The sequence below is a fragment of the Oryctolagus cuniculus genome, chromosome 15, assembly GCF_051225735.1.
Source record: "Oryctolagus cuniculus isolate XC-2025 breed Fujian yellow rabbit chromosome 15, ASM5122573v1, whole genome shotgun sequence".
Lineage (NCBI taxonomy): Eukaryota > Metazoa > Chordata > Mammalia > Lagomorpha > Leporidae > Oryctolagus > Oryctolagus cuniculus.
This window is the reverse complement of record NC_142881.1, coordinates 60,556,815-60,575,785: the sequence shown is the minus strand read 5'-3', so window position 1 is coordinate 60,575,785 and position 18,971 is coordinate 60,556,815. Positions and strand designations below refer to the sequence as shown.

Genomic DNA, 18,971 nt, shown 5'->3' with positions numbered 1-18,971 from the left:
TGTCGCTTGACGAGGGTTTAGACAGGCTGTTACCTCATCATCTTCCACTCACAGCGGCTCATGATCCTGCCACTCATGCTGATTCTTCTTTCTGCTTTAAGAAAGTCTTCTTTTGGGGGCCAGCACCATGGCTCACTAGGTTGATCCTCCACTTGCGGCGCCGACATCCCATATGGGCGCCGGTTCTAGTCCCGGTTGTTCCTCTTCCAGTCCAGCTCTCTGCTGTGGCCCGGGAAGGCAGTGGAGGATGGCCCAAGTGCTTGGGCCCTGCACCCGCATGGGAGACCAGGAGGAAGCACCTGGCTCCTGGCTTCAGATCGGCACAGCCCCGGCCATGGTGGGCATTAGGGGAGTGAACCAGCAGAAGGAAAACCTCTCTCTCTGTCTCTCTCTCTCTCACTGTCAATAACTCTACTTATCAAATAAAAAAATAATAATAAAAGAAAGTCTTCTTTTGGCCTACTCAGCCAAGAGGTCAAGTTCTCCCATGGTGACATGGCCACCAGTGTGCACACCCACAGTGGGGCTGTGAGCAGGGCAGCTCAGACTAAGACTCCGCTCCTCCCTCTCCAAGAGCTTTCTCCTCAGGCAGAGTAAAAGGCGGGACTCCAACAAGACCAATCCAGAGTGACCCCAAAGTGTCCACCCTGACTGAAACTTGAGAGTGGGCCATGGGCCACAGGGTTTGCACCCGGGCTGCCTGGAAGTGCTGTCTCCTGGCATGAGCTGGCTCTCCCGGCCCCTTAGCTTCTCCCTCCCACTGAGTGCTCTGTGTCCCACTGAGTTGCACCAGACACTGCAGGGGCCCGTGTGAGAATGTGGAGGCCTCGTTTGATGGTCACCCTGTGTTTCTGATTTGTTTTCCACACCAGCCCCTTGCCCCACGTCTTTGTCAGGTTTTCAGGTCTTTGACGCTGGGTTCTGAGTTCGGATTCCCTCAGCAGACTGGGAGCTGCCTGAGGACAGAGGCTGGGTCAGCCAAGCTTGGGTCTTGGGGGCTCTGAAGGACCTGGGGAGGTGACCGGTGGCCTCCCCCTCTTTCCTTGGAGCACACACTAACCTTAGGGGTGAGACAGAATGCTGAGGCCGGAAGGAGCCAAGGCGCCGGGTGAGGCTCAGGGAGCTGCCGCCCTGGCCGGTCCACACTCTTCTCATTTCCTTCCTGTTTGGGCCGCTGTCTCCCTAGTGGTTGGAATGGCAGAAAGGAAAGCCCCAGACGGGAAGCCTCCAGGGCTGCCATGGGGAAGACCCAGTAGCACTTCTGCCAAGAAATAGGGAACAGAGAGGTGTCCCCCACCCCGCCACAGAGAGGGAACATTGTGGTACTGTGGGAGTCCCAGCTGCTCCACTTCCGGTCTGTCTCCCTTTTAATGTTCCTGGGAAGGCAGCAGAAGATGGCCCAGGTTCTTAAGCCCCTGCCATGCACATGGAAACTCAGAGGAAGCTCCTGGCTCCTGGCTTCGGCCTGGCCCAGCCAGTTTCTACCATTTGGGGAGTGAACCAGCACATGGAAGGTATTTCCCTCTCTTTTTCTATAACTCTGCTTTCAAATAAAATAAATATATTTTTATACAAAAGAGAGAGAGAGAGAGAAATGGTAAACAGCGTGAGGCGGTGCCGCCCCTGGGGAATGGTATGGGCTCTGCCTGCAGCCACACAGGACAATGTCACTTGGTCTCCTCTAGGGGCCACAAGAAGCTTCCTCAGACAGTTCCTTTCTTTCTTGTTTAAAAAGGGATTTATTTTTATTTTCATTTATTTAAAAGCTAGAGTTACAGAGAGAGAGAGAGCGAGAGAGCTCTTCCACCTGCTGGCTCACTCCCCAGATGGCGGCCACAGCCAGGGCGGGGCCAGGCCACATCCAGGAGTCAGGAATTCACCCCAGGTCTCGTGTGAGTGGCAGGGCCCAAGCACTTGAGCCACCTTCTGCTCAAAAACAGCCCGCCCCTCTGCACCCTTCCCCCGCCAATGAGGACCCAGTGTCCTGCCGGACACCAGCACACACTGATGTGTGACTGTCTGCCTCCATCACTGGTGTATGAACCCCACAGGGCAAAGACTGTGTTCTGTTCATCACTGGGTCCCTGGAGTGTAGGCCTGTGCCTGGCACACACCACGCGCCATTCTGACTCTTTACATCAGAAGACGCTTTGTGGTTCAATTGCTAGATGTACTGTTTTGGACCCAGCTCTCTGCTAACATGCTTGGGAAGGCAGTAGAAGATGGCCCAGGTAATTCAACCTCTGTCATCCATGTGGGAGACCCAGATGGAGTTCCCGGCTGCTGGCTTTAGCCTGGCCCAGCCCTCACCATCAGAGCCATTTGGGGACTGGATCAGATGGAAGCTCTCTCTCTGTATCTCTCTCTCTGCAACTGCCTTTCAAATACATAAATGAATAAATCTCTTTTTTAAAGATTTTTTAATTATTTATTTGAGAGGTAGGGTTATAGACAGTGAGAGGGAGAGACAGGGAAAAGTCTTCCTTCCGTTGGTTCACTCCCCAGATGGCCACAACGGCAGGAGCTGCGCCAATCTGAAGCCAGGAGCCAGGAGCTTCTTAGTTTCCCACGTGGGTGCAGGGGCCCAAGCATTTGGGCCACCTTCTACTGCTTTCCCAGGCCACAGCAGAGAACTGAATTGGAAGAGGAGCAGCCGAGATTAGAACCAGTGCCCATATGGGATGCCAGCACCGCAGGCGTAGGATTAACCTACTGTGCCATGGTGCTGGCCCCAAATGAATAAATCTTAAAGAAAAACAATTGTAGGGGCTGGCCTGGAGTGCTGGCATCCCATGTGGGCACCGGTTTGAGACCCGGCTGCTCCCACTTCCTATCCAGCTCTCTGCTATGGCCTGGGAAAGCAGTAGAAGATGGCACAAGTCCTTGGGCCCCTGCACCCGCGTGAGAGACCAGGAGGAAGCTCCTGGCTCCTGGCTTCAGATCGGCGCAGCTCCGACTATTGCAGCCAACCGGGGAGTGAACCATCGGATGGAAGACCTCTCTCTCTCGGCCTCTCCTCTCTCTGTGTAACTCTGACCTGCAAATAAATAAATTTAAAAAGAAAAAAGAAAAACAGTTGTACTGAGTGAATGGTGTCCCCTATAAAGTTCAAGTCTGCTGGCCCTCAGAAAGCAACCTGATGTGGAAGTAGGTTCTTCGCACTGTAATCAAGCTAAAATGAGGTAATGTGGGATTAAGATGCACCCTAACCCAATTATACCATTACAAGAAGAGAGAAGAGAGAGAGGGAGGCAGCCACATGACCGTGGGGACAGGGTTGGGGGCCATGTGGCCACAAGCCAAAGGACACTAAGGATAGCCAGCAGGGGCTAGGAAAGGGGGAGCGGGGTCCTGCCTTAGAGCTTCAGCGAGAGCTTGGCCCTGCCAAAGCTTGATTTCAGATTCCAGGCCTCTGGCATTGTGGGAGAGCACATTTCTGTTGATGTGGGGCAGCACATTTCTGTTGATGTGGGGCCTCCAGTTTGTGGCACTTTGTCCCAGCTGCCCTAGGAACTCAATCCGCCAACGTTGCATAGGACGCTAGCCTCTCACGTGGCCTCGGAAGGAGCACACCATTGGCTGTGGGAGCTAGAGCACTAGACTTGTCCCTGGCTGGGAAAACACAGCACACAGCTTTGTTCTGTAAACACCTCCTGCCCATTCGTGGAAGGATTTGCAGGGAAGGCCTCTGTCCACTGACAGAGGGGAAAGGGGCAGCGCACTGGCCAGCAGGTGCCATCACAGAGCAGTGCTGTGCCACCAGCACACAGCAGCCCCCACTGCTTTGCAAGTGCCCTAGCCACAGAAGAACCGAGAGAAAGGGGCGGGTGTTGTGGTGCAGTGGGTCACGCTTGTGACTCGCCCGTGCCATAAAGCAGTGCCTGGTCTGAGTCCTGGCTGCTCTGTGCTCCTGATCCAGCAGATGATGGCTCCAGGGCTCGAGTCCCTGCTGCCCACGTGGGAGACCTGGCTCCTAGTTTGAGCATGGCCCCATCTGTTGCTGACATCTGGGGAGTGAACCAGCAGCTGGAAGCTCCCCCTCTCTTTCTGCCTTTCAAATAAATCAATCTGAGGGAGAGAGAGAGAACCCTCCCATCTGCTGACTCTCTGGAGACCTGCAATGGCTAAGGCCACTGAAACCAGGAGTTGGGAACTCCGTCCAGGTCTCCCATGTGAGAAACCCAGTTTCTTGAGCCATTGCCACTGCCTCCTAGGGCCTGCATTGGCAGGAAACTGGAACTGGGAGAGCTGGGTATCAAACCCAGGACTCCAATCTGGGATGTGGGCATCTTAGCCATAGTCTTATCTGCTAGGCCAAACTCCCACCTCCACACATTTTTTAAAGTAAAAAGATCCAGATGAAGTTAATTTTGACAACACATCTTATTTGACCCCAACATCCAATACATTTTTTAACCTAGTATCAATATTAAAACTATGAATGTTTTATATTTTTCTTTCCTACTAAATCTACAAAGTCGTGTGTACTGTGTACTTCCTGCAAATTTCAAATCAGACCAGTCGCCACTGAGATACTCAGAGACTGCAGGTGGCCATGATGGACAACAGCACTGTCATAGAGACCTCTAGATGGACTAGCAGTGCCTAATGTGGGTGTGGGTCCCGGCAGCTTCGGGCACAAACTAGGGGAAGTCCACTGATTTTCCTAAACTTGTTGGCCAACATTTGGGTGTGTGTATTTCTTCCTAAGAAAAGGCCTTAGCTGGCACCACGGCTCACTTGGCTAATCCTCCGCCTGCGGTGCCAGCACCCCAGGTTCTAGTCCCGGTCGGGGCGCCGGATTGTCCTGATTGCTTCTCTTCCAGTCTAGCTTTCTGCTGTGGCCCGGGAAGGCAGTGGAGGATGGCCCAAGTGCTTGGGCCCTGCACCCCATGGGAGACCAGGAGGAAGCACCTGGCTCCTGGCTTCGAATTGGTGCAGCACGCCGGCTGTAGCAGCCATTTCGGGGGGTGAACCAATGGAAGGAAGACCTTTCTCTCTGTCTCTGTCTCTGTCTTTCTCTCTAACTCTGCCTGTCCAAAAAAAAGAAAAAAGAAAGAAAGAGAGAAAAGGTCTGATAGTTGTATGAGATCCTCCAAGTGGTCTGGACCCCCCACGAGGTTGAGAGTCCCGAGCAGTGGGCACAGACCTACAGGGCTGACAACCAAGGCTTCCTTTCCTGCAGTACAGAGGTCTGAGGTCAGAGAAGGGGGAGGGTGCCTGTCTGAGACTGCACTTGCATCACCACACGGCTGGTACTGGAAGCCACTTTTCAGGGCTGTCAGCTGCCCGCTCGGCCCTGCCCAGCCCTGGCAGGCAGTTGAGATTCCTGGCCAGACAGCAGCATGGGGAGGGCGGGGGTGGGAAGTGAAGTCTGCGAGCTGCGCTTTCCACAGCTTCTCGCATCTACAAGGTGAACCACTCTGCACTCAGTTCTCACAGAAGTTTCCACAGAAACACACGACTTCCTCTTTTAAGTTCTTCTCCATCTTACTCAGCAAGAAGCTACAACACATCTGAGTCCCCATCTGCCACTCAGCGAGAGGCTCCCAGGGGAAGCCTTGCACCCTGGCCCCAGGCAGGGCAACAAGGGCGGGCCTTAGAGCCATCTGGCCACCAGATCCGATCCACAGGGAAGACTCCAGTTCTCCTGGTGCCTCCAGCTGTGTCGGCCTCGGTGCACTATTGGTTATGTCCCAAAGTAAGTGGTGTGGCTGAGAGATGAGCTCTGTGGGCACCTGATTTTTTTTTTTTAATTTATTTATTTGAAAGGCAGAGAAAGAGAGAGAGAGAGAGAGAGAGATTTTCTATCTACTGGTTCACTACCCAACTACCAGTAAAAGCTAGTGTTGGGCCAGGACAAAGCCAGAAGCCAGGAATTCCATCAGGGTTCCCCACATCAGGGGTAGGGGCCCAAGCACTGGGCCATCATCCTCTGCCTCCCAGGCACATTAGCAGGGAGCTGAATCAGAAGTGGAGAAGCTGGGACTCAAACTAATGCTCTGATGTGGGGTCGTGGCATTGCAGACGGCAGCTTAACCCACTGTAGCATGATACCAGCCATAGCTACCTGAATTTTGAAGTCGGACTCTTACTTTCTAGCTGGGGGCACGCGTTCTCTCAGCTCTCGAGTCTCCACGTTGTCCCCTGCTGAATGGACAGAATGTGAAACTGAATTAGTCACAGACACAGGAGCCCTGTGCTGGGTGCTCCCAAGCACCAGCTCTGGTCAAGCTCCCCTCTGCAGGCCCCCACCCTCCTGCCTGGCTTCCCCACCTGACAGAGAAATGTGTTCTAGTAACCTGAAGGGCAACCAAGCATTTCAGACACCAGCACATTTGGGTACAAGACTGATTAACCCCCAAGAAGCCAAAATAAAAATGACTATAGCAGTCAGCACTGTGGCATAGTGGGTAAGGCCACTTCCTGCAGTGCCAGCATCCCATATGGGGTTCAAGTCCCAGCTGCTCCACTCCCAATCCAGCTCTCTGGGGTCCTGCACCCGTGTGGGAGACCTAGAAGAAGCTCCTGGGTTCTAGCTTTGGATCGGCCTAGCTCTGGCCATTGTGGCCATTTGGGGAATGAACCAGCTGATGGAAGATTCTCTTCCTCTATCTGCCTCTTTGTAACTCTGCCTTTCAAATAAATAAATAAATATTTTTTTAAAAAAAGAAGACTATAGTTATTTCATCCAAAGCATGAAGAATATTCCTGCAACCATTTTTTTAGAAAAGATTTATGCATCTGAAAGGCAGAGTTACTGACGGAGGGGTGGAGCAGAGAGAGAGATCTTCCATTTGTTGGTTCAGTCCCCAAACGGCACAACAGCTGAGGTTGGGCCAGGCTGAAGCCAGAAGCCTGGAACTCCGTCTGCATCTCCCACATGGGTGCAGGGACTCAAGCACATGGGCCATGTTCCGCTGCTTTCCCAGGCACATTAGCAGGGAGCTGGATCAGAAGTGGAGCAGCCAGGACTCAAACTGGTGCTCATGTGGGATTCTAGCGACACAGTTGGTAGTTTAACCCGTTGAGCCACAATGCCAGCCCCTACTACAACCAATTTTTAAAGTCCACAAATTCCCACTAACAAACTGTTTCAGAAACTCCCAAGGACTCCTAAGGCAGGGACGTGAGGAACAGCGTGGATTTCCCTACCCCCTCCTGCTTGCCAGGTGGATGATGGGCAGAGGCAGCAGCTGGACACACTGACACCCACATCCTCGTCCCTTTCCCTGCCTCTGGGGACCGTGGCAGTCCTCATCACCACGTGGCCTCTTTTCCTCCCCGCCCACCTAATCCTTCAAGTCCCTCCTCCCAAGTGGATCCCAGGCCTCTCCAGCTCCTGTGTTTGCAAGTGTCCTCCTCGGAGTTCCCAGTGCTTGGATAACTTGCATCCCCTCCTGGCCTCGTCCCTGCAGGCTGGAAGCATGGGTGCCCAGCCAGGCCTCGGGGCAGGGGCCTGGCACCCAGCGGCACTCAGCCAGGCTTCGCCAATGGCTGGGTGGGACAAGCTGCACCACGAAGTGGAAGTAGAAGCACAAATCAACTCAAGGCCTGCACATCTCATGCTTCTGTCAAGCCCCACTGAACCTGAAATTGCAAAAGAGAGGAAACAGTGTTGCTGAAAACCACAGTGTGACACATCCCGTTTGTTATCAGCATGTGATGCCTTTGGTTTCAGAAACACAGCCCTGCTGTACCATTCGTTCTCTGGCCCAGAAGACAGGTCTTCTCTGCTGAGTCCCTGGAGACAGAGACAGGTGGGCCTCCCGAGGGGCAGGACAGCCTCCACGTTCAGAAACTTTCCCACCCACAGTCTTCCCATCAGCAAAACGAATGCCCAGGTCAAGAAGGCAGCATCATGAGAAGGAAACTCCTGCCGCTGTGTGTTTCTCCTGAACCGCAGCTTTGATGTCATAGCTGACAGTGCTGACTTGCATAATCCATCCAGTTTCCCTTTTCTCCTCAGCAACAAGGAAGCTCAGAGCCAATCCTGGGACCCACCAAAGTGAAGGTGTTCATTTCTAAGTTAGATTCTTGGTTGGCCCCTTTTCTGTTCAAATCATTTTTCCACTACTTTTCCCTTCAACCTGCTGAAATGTGTCCTCTTTCTAACAAGGAGGGTAAGAGAAAGGGGAAAATGGTACTTGCCTTGAGTCATCGAGAATAGATAAGTAAGGAGATCAATGACAATGATGAAACCACTATAAAAATGAACATTTCTGGGGCCGGCGCCGTGGTGCAGTAAGTTAATCCTCCACCTGATGCACTGGCATCCAATATGGGAGCCTGTTCTAGTCCTGGCTGCTCCACTTCTGATCCAGCTCTCTGCTGTGGCCTGGGAAAGCAGTAGAAGATGGCCCAAGTCCCTGGGCCCTGCACCCACATGGGAGACCAGGAAGAAGCCCCTGGCTCCTGGCTTCAGATCAGCACAGCTCCAGCATTGTGGCCATTTGGGGAGTGAACCAACGGAAGGAAGACCTTTCTCTCTCTCTCCTTCTCACTGTCTGTAACTCCACCTCTCAAATAAATAAATAAAATCTTAAAAAAAAAAGAAATTAACATTTCCTTAGCACTTCTGCAGGAGACCATAAATTAGCAAATACTCCAATCAACCCACCAGTTCACATTAGTATCACAGGTGAGGGAAAGGAAGCTGAGCAAGGCTCAGTCATGAGATCAAGGTTACGGTCCCACTGCTGGGGCGGGCACTGTGGTACAGTGGTTAGGCTACCACTTGGGATGCTGACATCCTACACCAGAGGGCCTGGTTCAAGTCCCACCTACTCTATGCTTTCTTTTTTTTTAATATTTATTTTATTTATTTGACAGGCAGAGTCACAGAGAGAAGTAGAGACAGAGAGAGAGGTCTTCCATCCGATGGTTCACTCCCCAGATGGCCGCAATGGCCGGAGCTGCACTGATCTGAAGCCAGGAGCCAGGAGCTTCCTCCAGGTCTCCCATGAGGGTGCAGAGGTCCAAGGACTTGGGCCATCCTCCACTGCTATCCCAGGCCATAGCAGAGAGCTGGATCAGAAGAGGAGCAGCTGGGACTTGAACCAGCACCCATATGGGTTGCCTGTGCTTCAGACCAGGGCGTTAACCTACCGAGCCACAGAGCCAGCACCACTCTATGCTTTTGATCCAGCTTCCAGTTAACGCACACGCTGGGAGGCAGCAGATGGCGGCTCAAGTACTTGGGTCCCCGACACTCACATGGTGGACCTGGAAAGAGTTCCTGATTCCTGGCTTGTGCCTGGCCCGGCCCTGGCTATTGTGAGCATTTGGAGAGTGAACTAGTTGATGGAAGATACCTCTCTCCCTCTCCCCCTTTCTATTAAATACATATTTTTAAAATGATCACAAAGCTGAAGGGGAGAGGGGCCATTTGGTGGAGTGGTTAAGATGCCACTTAAGGGGGCCAGCGCTGTGGTGCAGCAGGTTAAAGCCCTAGCCTAAAGCATCAGCATTCTATATGGGCACTGGTTCGAATCCCAGCTGTTCCACTTCCAATGCAGGGCCGACACCCACCCTCTCCCTCTCTCTCTCCCCCTGTATCGACCTCTCTCTGCAACTTTCTTTCAAATAAAAAAATAAAAAGATGCCACCTGAGATGCCTGTATCCCATGCCAGGGTGCCTGGGTTCAAGTCTCCAATTCCATCTCTGTTTCTGTCTCTCTGCCTTCGAACAAAGACTTTACAGCTGAAGATGGTAAGGCTGGGGTCCAAGCACAGAGTCTGGGTGATGCTGAAGTTTGGGCTCGTAGGCACCACAGTGATCAAATCACACATTAGGAGGCAGAAAGTGTAGGTGCCCTTGTGAGACTCAGAGTTGAGGACTGGAGAGCTCACTTCCGGCCAGCCAGTTCTAAAAACTACCTGTGTCTTTGACTCAGTTGCAGGATATTAGTAGGTACGTGGTACCTTGGTTGTCATGGTAAACAGAGCCTGTGGAGCCCCATTCTAAGGCTCCTCACTTGTCCTCAGAGCCAGGCCTCAGGGATGACACTTAGACTTCATGCAAGGACTGTGTCTGGCTCCCCTTCTGGTCCCCAGGAGCCAGCACAATGCCAAGCAGAGAGGAGGGCCTGCAGAACACATGTGGAATTAGCAGAGGAAGGATGGCCCAAGTGCTTGGGCCCTGCACCCCATCGGAGACCAGGAGAAGCACCTGGCTCCTGCCATCGGATCAGCGCGGTGCGCCGGCTGCAGCGCGCTGGCCGCGGCGGCCATTGGAGGGTGAACCAACGGCAAAAGGAAGACCTTTCTCTCTGTCTCTCTCTCTCACTGTCCACTCTGCCTGTCAAAACACACACACACACACACACACACACAAAATCATAGTAAAAAAAAAAAAAAAAGGAATTAGCAGAGGAAGCGGGTGGGTTCCCTTCACAGGCACTGACACTGGGCAGATGATGGACCAAGGCACAGACATGATCTGAGCACACCCGCAAGGCAGACACAGACGCAGGCACAGCTTCAGCTTCCTACAGCGCACCTGCTTTTGCCATGAGGACAGGGGCCAGGTAAGTGGTACATGGCTTTTCCAATTCTAATGAGGAAAAAAAAAAAAAAGAAAGAAAGAAAGAAAGAAACCTGGATACTTGATATACAAAAATAACAAAATTGAAGCAGCCTGCCTCCAGGGTCCCACAGAAGACTCAAGGGCCTGAAGTAGACAGATGGCACTCAGAGGGCTAGAGCGTGACTCCACCCTCCAGGAAAGCTGGGGCCGACATGGAATCAACCAGGGATGAGGGTTAGCCCTCGGGAAGCCCTCTGCAGGCAAGGCCATGCGAGTCTTTGGACTGCTCCTTCATCCTTAGTGCTGTGCTTGGTTGGGTCCTGGGCCAGCCTTCCAGACACATACAAGCTCTGTATGCACATGGGGCGTGGGGTGCGGTGGGGGCAGATGGAGTCATCTCAGAGCCCATCTTAGGCCCTGCGTCACTCAGGGCTCTCCACAAACACAGAATGTATATATAGGAGCGAGCCAGCAAGAGAGTTATTTAAAGAAATTGGCTCAAGACTGTGGGGGTTGGGAAGTCCAAAATCTGCAGGGCAGACCAGGCCGTGGGAATTCCAGCAGGAGTGGGTATTGCAGTCCTGAGTGTAAAGTTTAATCTGGAGACAGAACTCCTTCCTACTCTGGGGCCCTCAATCTCCGCTCGGAAGGCCTTCACCTGATCAGGTGAGGCCCACCTACATTCTGGCAGATCATCTGCTTCATTTGAAGTCTGCTCATTTAAATGTTACTCTCATCCCCAAAATACCTTCATAGCAACATCGAGAACAATCGCTTTCTTTTCAATTTGAGAGGGAGAGAGGGCGACAGACAGGATGGGGTACTTCTATTCACCGGTTCCCTCCTCAAATGTCCACAATCAATGGCCAGGAGCCAAGAACTCAATCCATGTCTCCCACATGAATGGTAGAAACCCAAGGCCGGCGCCGCGGCTCACTAGGCTAATCCTCCACCTAGCGGTGCTGGCACACCGGGTTCTAGTCCCGGTTGAGGCGCCAGATTCTGTCCTGGTTGCCCCTCTTCCAGGCCAGCTCTCTGCTGTGGCCCAGGAGTGCAGTGGAGGATGGCCCAAGTGCTTGGGCCCTGCACCCCATGGGAGACCAGGAGAAGCACCTGGCTCCTAGCATCGGATCAGCACGGTGCGCCAGCCGCAGCGCACCGGCCACGGCGGCCATTAGAGGGTGAACCAACAGCAAAGGAAGACTTTTCTCTCTGTCTCTCTCTCTCTCTCTCACTGTCCACTCTGCCTGTCAAAAAAAAAAAGAAAGAAAGAAAAGAAAAAAATAAACCCAAGTACTTGAGCTGTCACTGCTGTTCCCCTCTCAACCCCCAGGGATGCCGCAGTCAGGAGCCAGAGCCGAGAGGCACACCCAGGCACTCTGAGGTGGGAGGCAGGCATGTCAATGGTGTTTTAACCACTATGCCAAATGCCCGCCCCTAGGACAATGTTTAACCAGCTGGGCCTCACAGCCCACGCAGGCTGACACACAAAATTAACTACCACATGACTTACTGGCCTTGCATGTGACCTTGATAAAGATACCTGCTTAGTCAAGGCGTTGCAGAGTCTGGCGTGTGGTGTCAGGTCAGGCCTGCACAGGGTCCAGGCAGCACAGCATGGAGGGGATTCAGGCGTCTGGAGTCCCGTGTGTGTCAGTGGCAGCTGAGCCGCCTTTCACGCTGGGACCTGCAGCCCACCAGGTTGCGTGTTCAGCGTGGGAGCAGGGGTGCAGCACAAAAGCCACAGGGTCAGCAGCCTCTCCTCCTGGCGCTGCTCTGAGGGTAACAGAGCCATTCATATCCACAGGAGGGCCAGCTGCAGTGAGCGGTCCATGTGCCCTGTGACAACCTGAAGGGAGGACCAGGCCACCAGAGGCAGCCATCCCAGGCGGCCTTGCAGATCACCAGGAGGCCCCTGGCGGAGTCCACGTTGTAGGACGAGGCCAGATCCAGCAACACCATTCACAGCAGTAGCACCTGCTAAAGGATTCTTTCCCTCGTAATCAATGTACAAAGTATATAAGTTCCCAGATTGCCACTGTCCCCTTGTCAGCTGATGACAATGCCCAAAGCACCAGAAATATACTTTAACATTAGGAAACAATGACATTGTTGAAATCATACTGACCTTAAAAGTGGTCACAGTTTGCAACACCAAAATCCCATATAAGAGCGATGGTTCAAGTCTCAGCTGCTCCAATTTCGATCCAATTCTCTGCTAACGTGTCCAGGAGGTAGCAGACAATGACTGGAGGGCTTGGGCTCCTGCCACCCACAGGAAAGACCCAGATGGAGTTCCTGGATCCTGGCCCCAGCCATGATAGCCATATGGGGAGTGAATTAGTGGATGGAAGATCTCTCTTTCTCTATATGTGTTACTCTGTCTTCCAGATAAATAAATAAAGTTTTAAATTAAATAAAAATCTTAAAAAAAAAAAAAAATGGGGGCCGGCACTGTGGCACAGTGGGTTAAAACCTCAGCCTGCAGCACTGGCATTCCATATAGGTGCTGGTTCAAGTCCTAGCAGCTCCATTTCCAAGCCAGCTCTCTGCTATGGCCTGGGAAAGCAGTAGAGGATGGCTCTCAAGTTCTTGGACCCCTGTACCTATGTGGGACACCCAGAAGAAACTCCTGGCCCCTGGCTTCAGATTGACTCAGCACTGGCCATTGCAGCCATTTGGGGAGTGAACCAGTGAGTGGAAGACTGCTCTCTCCTGTCTCTACTTCTCTCTATAACTCTTTTAAAAAAATAAAATAAAATGGGCTGGCACTGTGGCATAGTGGATAAAAGTTGCTGCCTGCAGTGCCAGCATCCCATATGGGTACCGGTTCCAGTCCTGGCTGTTCCACTTCCAATCCAGCTCTCTGCTATGGCCTGGGAAAGCAGTAGAGGATGGCCCAAGCCCTTCTGCCCCTGCACCTCCATGGGAGACTTGGAAGAAGCTCCTGGCTCCTGGCTTCAGATTGGTCCAGCTCTGGCTGTTGTGGCCATTTGGGGAGTGAACCACTGGATGGAAGACCTCTTTCTTTCTCTCTGTCTCTGCCTCTACCTCTCTGTAACTTTGCCTTTCAAATAAATAAATATTTTTTAAAAAATAAAAAAGTACAATGTGAAAAAATGAGAATTCCAGGGCTTGACGGAAAGTTATAGGGAAACGTGGGCTGCTTCCTCCAAGATCATAGCCTGCTGGCGTTGTCATTCACAAGCACATGTTATTAGTTTATGACAACATAGACACTGAAAATAACCTGAGTGTTCACTATGAAGTCAGAAGCAGCTTCTAGAAAATTGCATCCGTAAATAGGGAACTAGGGAAGATTTATGAGATATGAGTGGGGAGAGAAAGCAGCACAGTAAGATGTATGATTCCATCTTGTAAAAGAACAAAGTGAGGGATGCAGATACGTGTTTTTATGTTTGAATATCCTTCACAAACAGATGCTCGCTATTCAGTTAGACTGGGGAAATAGGCTACTATTTGGGATCAACACTGGTGGAGCAGCAACAGGCAGGCCCAGGGCGAGGGCTGAGCTCAAGCTACAGCTGGAGAGCAGTCCGCCTGCACTACAGCGGGAAGCAGGTGGTCCTGAGGGGGCTCTGAAGGGGAAGAATCCCCGAGCAGGTGACGGTGACCGTTAGCTGGGCTGGGAGCCCACATCCCGTATCAGAAAGCCCAGGTTTGAGTCGCAGCTCCACTCCTGATTCCAGCTTTCTGCCAGCAGGGATGCCTCCAGTGAGGTTCCTTCCACCCACCCACCTGGTACATCTACACTGAATTCTGGGCTCCTAAATAATAAATAAATAAATAGATAAAAATGAGGACACTGCTGACTTCTCTAGTAAAGGCTTTAGCTTATTCACAATACCCCTCTCCCCTTCTTACTGTACCCCATGCATCTCCCAGTATAGTTTAACATTTTTTGGTTAAACTGCATATGAAGGACTTCAAAAAGTTTACGGTAAATGGAATTAAAAGATAAACTTATTTTGGTGCAAATTTTTTTAAATCCACGCATGAACTTTTCAAAAGCTCAAGAAAAATGCATATTATGAAAGTACTTCAAAAAGTTCATGGGAAGCATGTATTATGAAAAAACTATGCATGGGTTTCAAAACATTTTTGCACCAAAAACAAACTTTAAAAAAAAAATTCCATGTTCCCATGGACTTCTTGAAGTATCCTCACATGAAAAAACTGTGTATGAATTTCAAAAATTTTTGCATCAAAATAAAATTATCTTTTAATGTCATGTTCCATGATTTTTTTGGCTTTTTCATAATACATATTTTTAATGAGCTTTTTGAAGACCCCCTTATATGCATGGACTTCAAAAAATTTTGCATCAAAACAAGTTCATTTTTTCAAACTTCACTTTCCATGAACATTTTGAGGTAGCCTTGTAATTTTAAAACTCATTTCAAAAAACTGTGTGAGACCTAAATGATCTTTTGAAGTATTCTTGTATTTTCATTTATAAGAGGTTGCTAAATATACATTTCATTATGTAGTCATAATCAAGTTTTTCTCTGTCCACAGTGAGATTCTAAAATCTGGTAACCAATAAACAGTATCTACGTTACAATGTTCATAGAAGCACTGCTCCTTGCAGACTCAAATAAAACACAGTATGATTATATTCCTTTCCTGCGCAGATCTGTGCTCTTCATGGACGTCTTCGTTACTTCAGTATCTTCTGTTTACCACTCTTTGTCACAAATGTACTTATTTGAAAGGCAGAAAGAGAGAGACAGACAGAGAGAGAGAGGTCTCCCATCTTCCCAAATGTCCACACCAGTCAGGGCTGGGCCAGGATGAACGCAAGAGCTAGGAACTCTGTCCAGGTCTCCCACATGTGTGGCAGGGACTCAACTACTTGAGCCTTCAGCTGCTGCCTCCCAGGATGCACAGTGGCAGAAAGCTAGAATCAACAATGGAGCCGGCTCGAACCCAGACACTCTGATATAGAATGTGGGCATCTCAAACAATGGCTTAACCATTAGGCCAAATGCCTACTCCAGAAAATGTTCTACATCGATAAATCAAAAAGCAGAGGTGGGAATTTAGCCTAGAAATTGAGACACCCACAACCCATACTAGAGTGCCTGGGTTCAATGCCGTCTCTAGCTCCTGACTCCAGCTTCCTGCCAGTGCACACCCTGGGAGGCGGCAGGTGATGACTCAAGTGACTGGGTCTCTGCCACCCGTGTGGGAGACCAGCACTGGGTTCCCAGCTTCCAGATTCTGTCGTGGGCATCTGGGGAACAGGCAAGTGGGTGGGCACTTTCTGTCTGTCTACTTGTCACTGTCTCTGTCTCTCAGACTCTCAAGTTTAGAAGAAAAGAAACAGTGATAAGAGCATGTTGTTACAACAGATCCAGGTAACCTCTCAAAGACAGTTAAACAGGTCCCTTCCTAGCAGTGGTTACCGAGAGTAAAGCGGGAAGGACAATACTTGGGGCCGCTACTTTTAAGTTCCTTGAAATTATTTTTTTAGTAAGGTTATTATTAAATCAATAAAAGTATAATTTCAAGTAAAATAACTTATTTTTTTCCCAAGGAGAATTTCTTTAAATCCAAGTATATTGCTTACCAGCAACAATATACTTGGTGAACAATAATTGGCAACCAAATCAGTTTAAAGACTGTATTATTGGCTGGCATCGTGGCTCACTAGGCTAATCCTCTGCCTGTGGTGCCGGCACCCCGGGTTCTAGTCCCGGTCGGGGTGCCGGATTCTGTCCCGGTTGCTTTTCTTCCAGTCCAGCTCTCTGCTGTGGCCCAGGAAGGCAGTGGAGGATGGCCCAGGTACTTGGGCCCTGCACCTGCATAGGAGACCAGGAGGAAGCACCTGGCTCCTGGCTTCGGATCGGTGCAGCGCGCCAGCCATAGCGGCCACTTGGGGGGTGAACCAATGGAAGGAAGACCTTTCTCTCTCTCTCTCTCTCTCTCTCTCTCTCTGTCTGTAACTCTACCTGTCAAAAAAAAAAAAAAAAAAAAAAAAAAGACTGTATTATTCTGCCCAAACCAGTCCCAGATACTGTTTAACAACAAGATGCAAACTAACAGTGTGGTAATAAGCCAAGACCAGTTCTGGGAAACATCTCCGAGGTCAGGTCCAGTGTAACCTTTGGGAAGCTCCTCGGAGGCCAGTCAAGTCCCTCAGACAGACCAGTTCCTTGTGCAGCACCAGTCGCCTGAACATACCATGTTCTGTTACACAGAGATCGAAGACCTCATTTACTGTCATTTCACCGATGGCCACAGCATTTAGCAAAGCCTGTTTGTTCACAAAAAGCAGCAGCACTGCATGCTGAAGCTTGTCTTTCTGAAGGATTTTCTGCAGCTCTGCTGTTCCTCCCCGAATTCTTTCACGATCACTGCTGTCTACCACAAAAATAGGACTCTGGGCGTTCTGGAAGCAATGCCTCCAGAGAGGCCTCGTTTCATCCCGATCGCCAACAGCCCTTACCAGTAAACAAGTGTTCTTGCAGTCCACTGCTTCTGCCTTAAAACCCAAGATGGGAACAGTGGTGAAGAAGAGTTGTCTTGCCACCAGCATCCCCTCCAACCAGCCACATGCACATGTGCTTCTGGCCCAAGAGGAGAGAGAAGAGACAGGAAGACAGTGAGGCCCTTGGTGGTAGTGGCACCTGCTATGGGCAGAAGCACAAGAGGACTGGGCCTTCTTCCACCCTCCTGGCAAACTGAACGAGAAGGACCAGAAAGAGATGAGAAGAAAGAAGGTGGGGATGGCTTGCAGGCCAGCGCGTGGGAAGAAGCTCCGGGCTTCCGGTCAGGTCCCAGTGGGGCAAGGACCTGCTCGGCAACTGGCGCAACAGCTTAGGCCCTGGCTGTAAATCCTCGGCTGTGCTGCCTCACGCGGCAGCTTCGGCGACTCCAGCAGCTTCCCGCTAAAATGACTTTTTGTAGGAAACGAATGCAAGTGTGTGTGTGCTGGTCGAATTCAACAAATTCTGCCAACTTTGAGAGCAGAGAACAAACAAGATTAAGAACCAGACGTGGATGGTAAGCGATGTCTTAAGAATGGAATCCGTTGCCCTGGGGAGCCTGGAGAGATTAAGAACCCAGGTCAGAATCCTAAGGAGCTTCACAGGCAAGTGCCAGGTTGAAGAGCTCTTACGGGAAACACAAGACAAGGCTGATGAGATGGAAGAAGAGTGGAAACGGCGGTGCTGCACATGGAGAAGGGGAGAGCTTCGAGGAGCAGTCGGCTGGTCAGACACCATACTATCAAGAGGTCAGGGGTGAGCACTGAAGCATTCCTGGGCTCAGCAGAGAGGAGGCCCTCAGCCCCCAAGTCAGGGGCTGCTGATTTCTTCATGTCTACGTGCACTTAAATCTGCGGATAGAACCCCATGCATGAATAGAGACACATTGAACTGTCTGGCTGCAGAGATATGAGAGGGGGACCGCACTTTTCTCATTCCTGGAGTTTCAAGCACATGACTCTCACCCTCTCCCAAACAAAGCCAGCACTTGTGGCAGGTCCGAGAGGCACACATATGTCTCCATGCTGCAATCTGAGGAAGTCCCCCAGGAAGAGATGTTCTGTCTACTATAGGGAAAGGATTTCTTTCCTCAATTTTCATCTTAACCAGACTTCTCAAGGATGCAGCCCTTCTGGGTGAATCCCAGAATACTGGCTGGACCTGAGAGAGGGTCCTGGCTCTATATTGCAGAGTTAACAGCTTATATCACACCACTGGGACAACCACTGGGCATTTCCATTCAAATCTCCCAAGAATTGCTGCTCACCCAGTTTGTGCTCCTTGTCAAACAACCTCTCTCTCCCTTTCCTCACCTCCCTTGAGACACTCCAGTTTATTCTGCAGGCGTCACCAGGGAGTGTCTATATTCCACCTAGATGTCTCCTTGGGCTCTGAGACCCAGTGCTGTGGTAACCAGCTTCAGCCCCTGCCTGGCCTGCCCCCAGCAGAATTCTTCTCCCAGTACCAAGAGTTCCAGGAAGGGTGAGTGTTACAGCTCCTAGGTTACCTAAAGCCACTAGGAATGTTCATGCTGTCCCTTGTCCCCAGCTGGGTTCCCCTTGGGGAACCAAAAGCACAGAACAACTTTCTGTTCAGGAGGCAGTCCACGCCAGCTCCAGCTTCCTTCTCTTAACTCCAAGAGCAGGTACAGTTGGTTGTACCTAAGAATCACCTGGGGCTGTACTAAAATGGAGATTCCTGGACCCCAGCCCCAGAGTCTCTGATTAGGTCTAGGCTACAGTCTGGGAGCCTGCATATTAATAAATGTCTCAGTCTCTGATGTAAATATTCCTGGGAGTTGACTCTAGGAAACAATACACCTTACAGCAGATGCTAATACAACCTACTGTTAAAAACATGATCTAAGGATAATTATCCCAATTGATCAGTAATTGTTAACTATTAATTGCATGAACAAAGCCCTGCTGCTA

General features: G+C 50.8%; 1 pseudogene across 1 annotated transcript; it reads right to left on the bottom strand.

Annotated features, from left to right (window-relative positions):
• Positions 1–14,168: 14,168 nt before the first annotated feature.
• On the bottom strand, positions 14,169–17,873 carry LOC100341715 (ADP-ribosylation factor 4 pseudogene; annotated as a pseudogene). The gene is made up of 2 exons (XR_016221082.1): positions 17,781–17,873; positions 14,169–17,184 (listed from the first exon to the last, which is right to left on the bottom strand). The product of XR_016221082.1 is annotated as an ADP-ribosylation factor 4 pseudogene (transcript).
• Between the last annotated feature and the right edge of the window lie 1,098 nt (positions 17,874–18,971).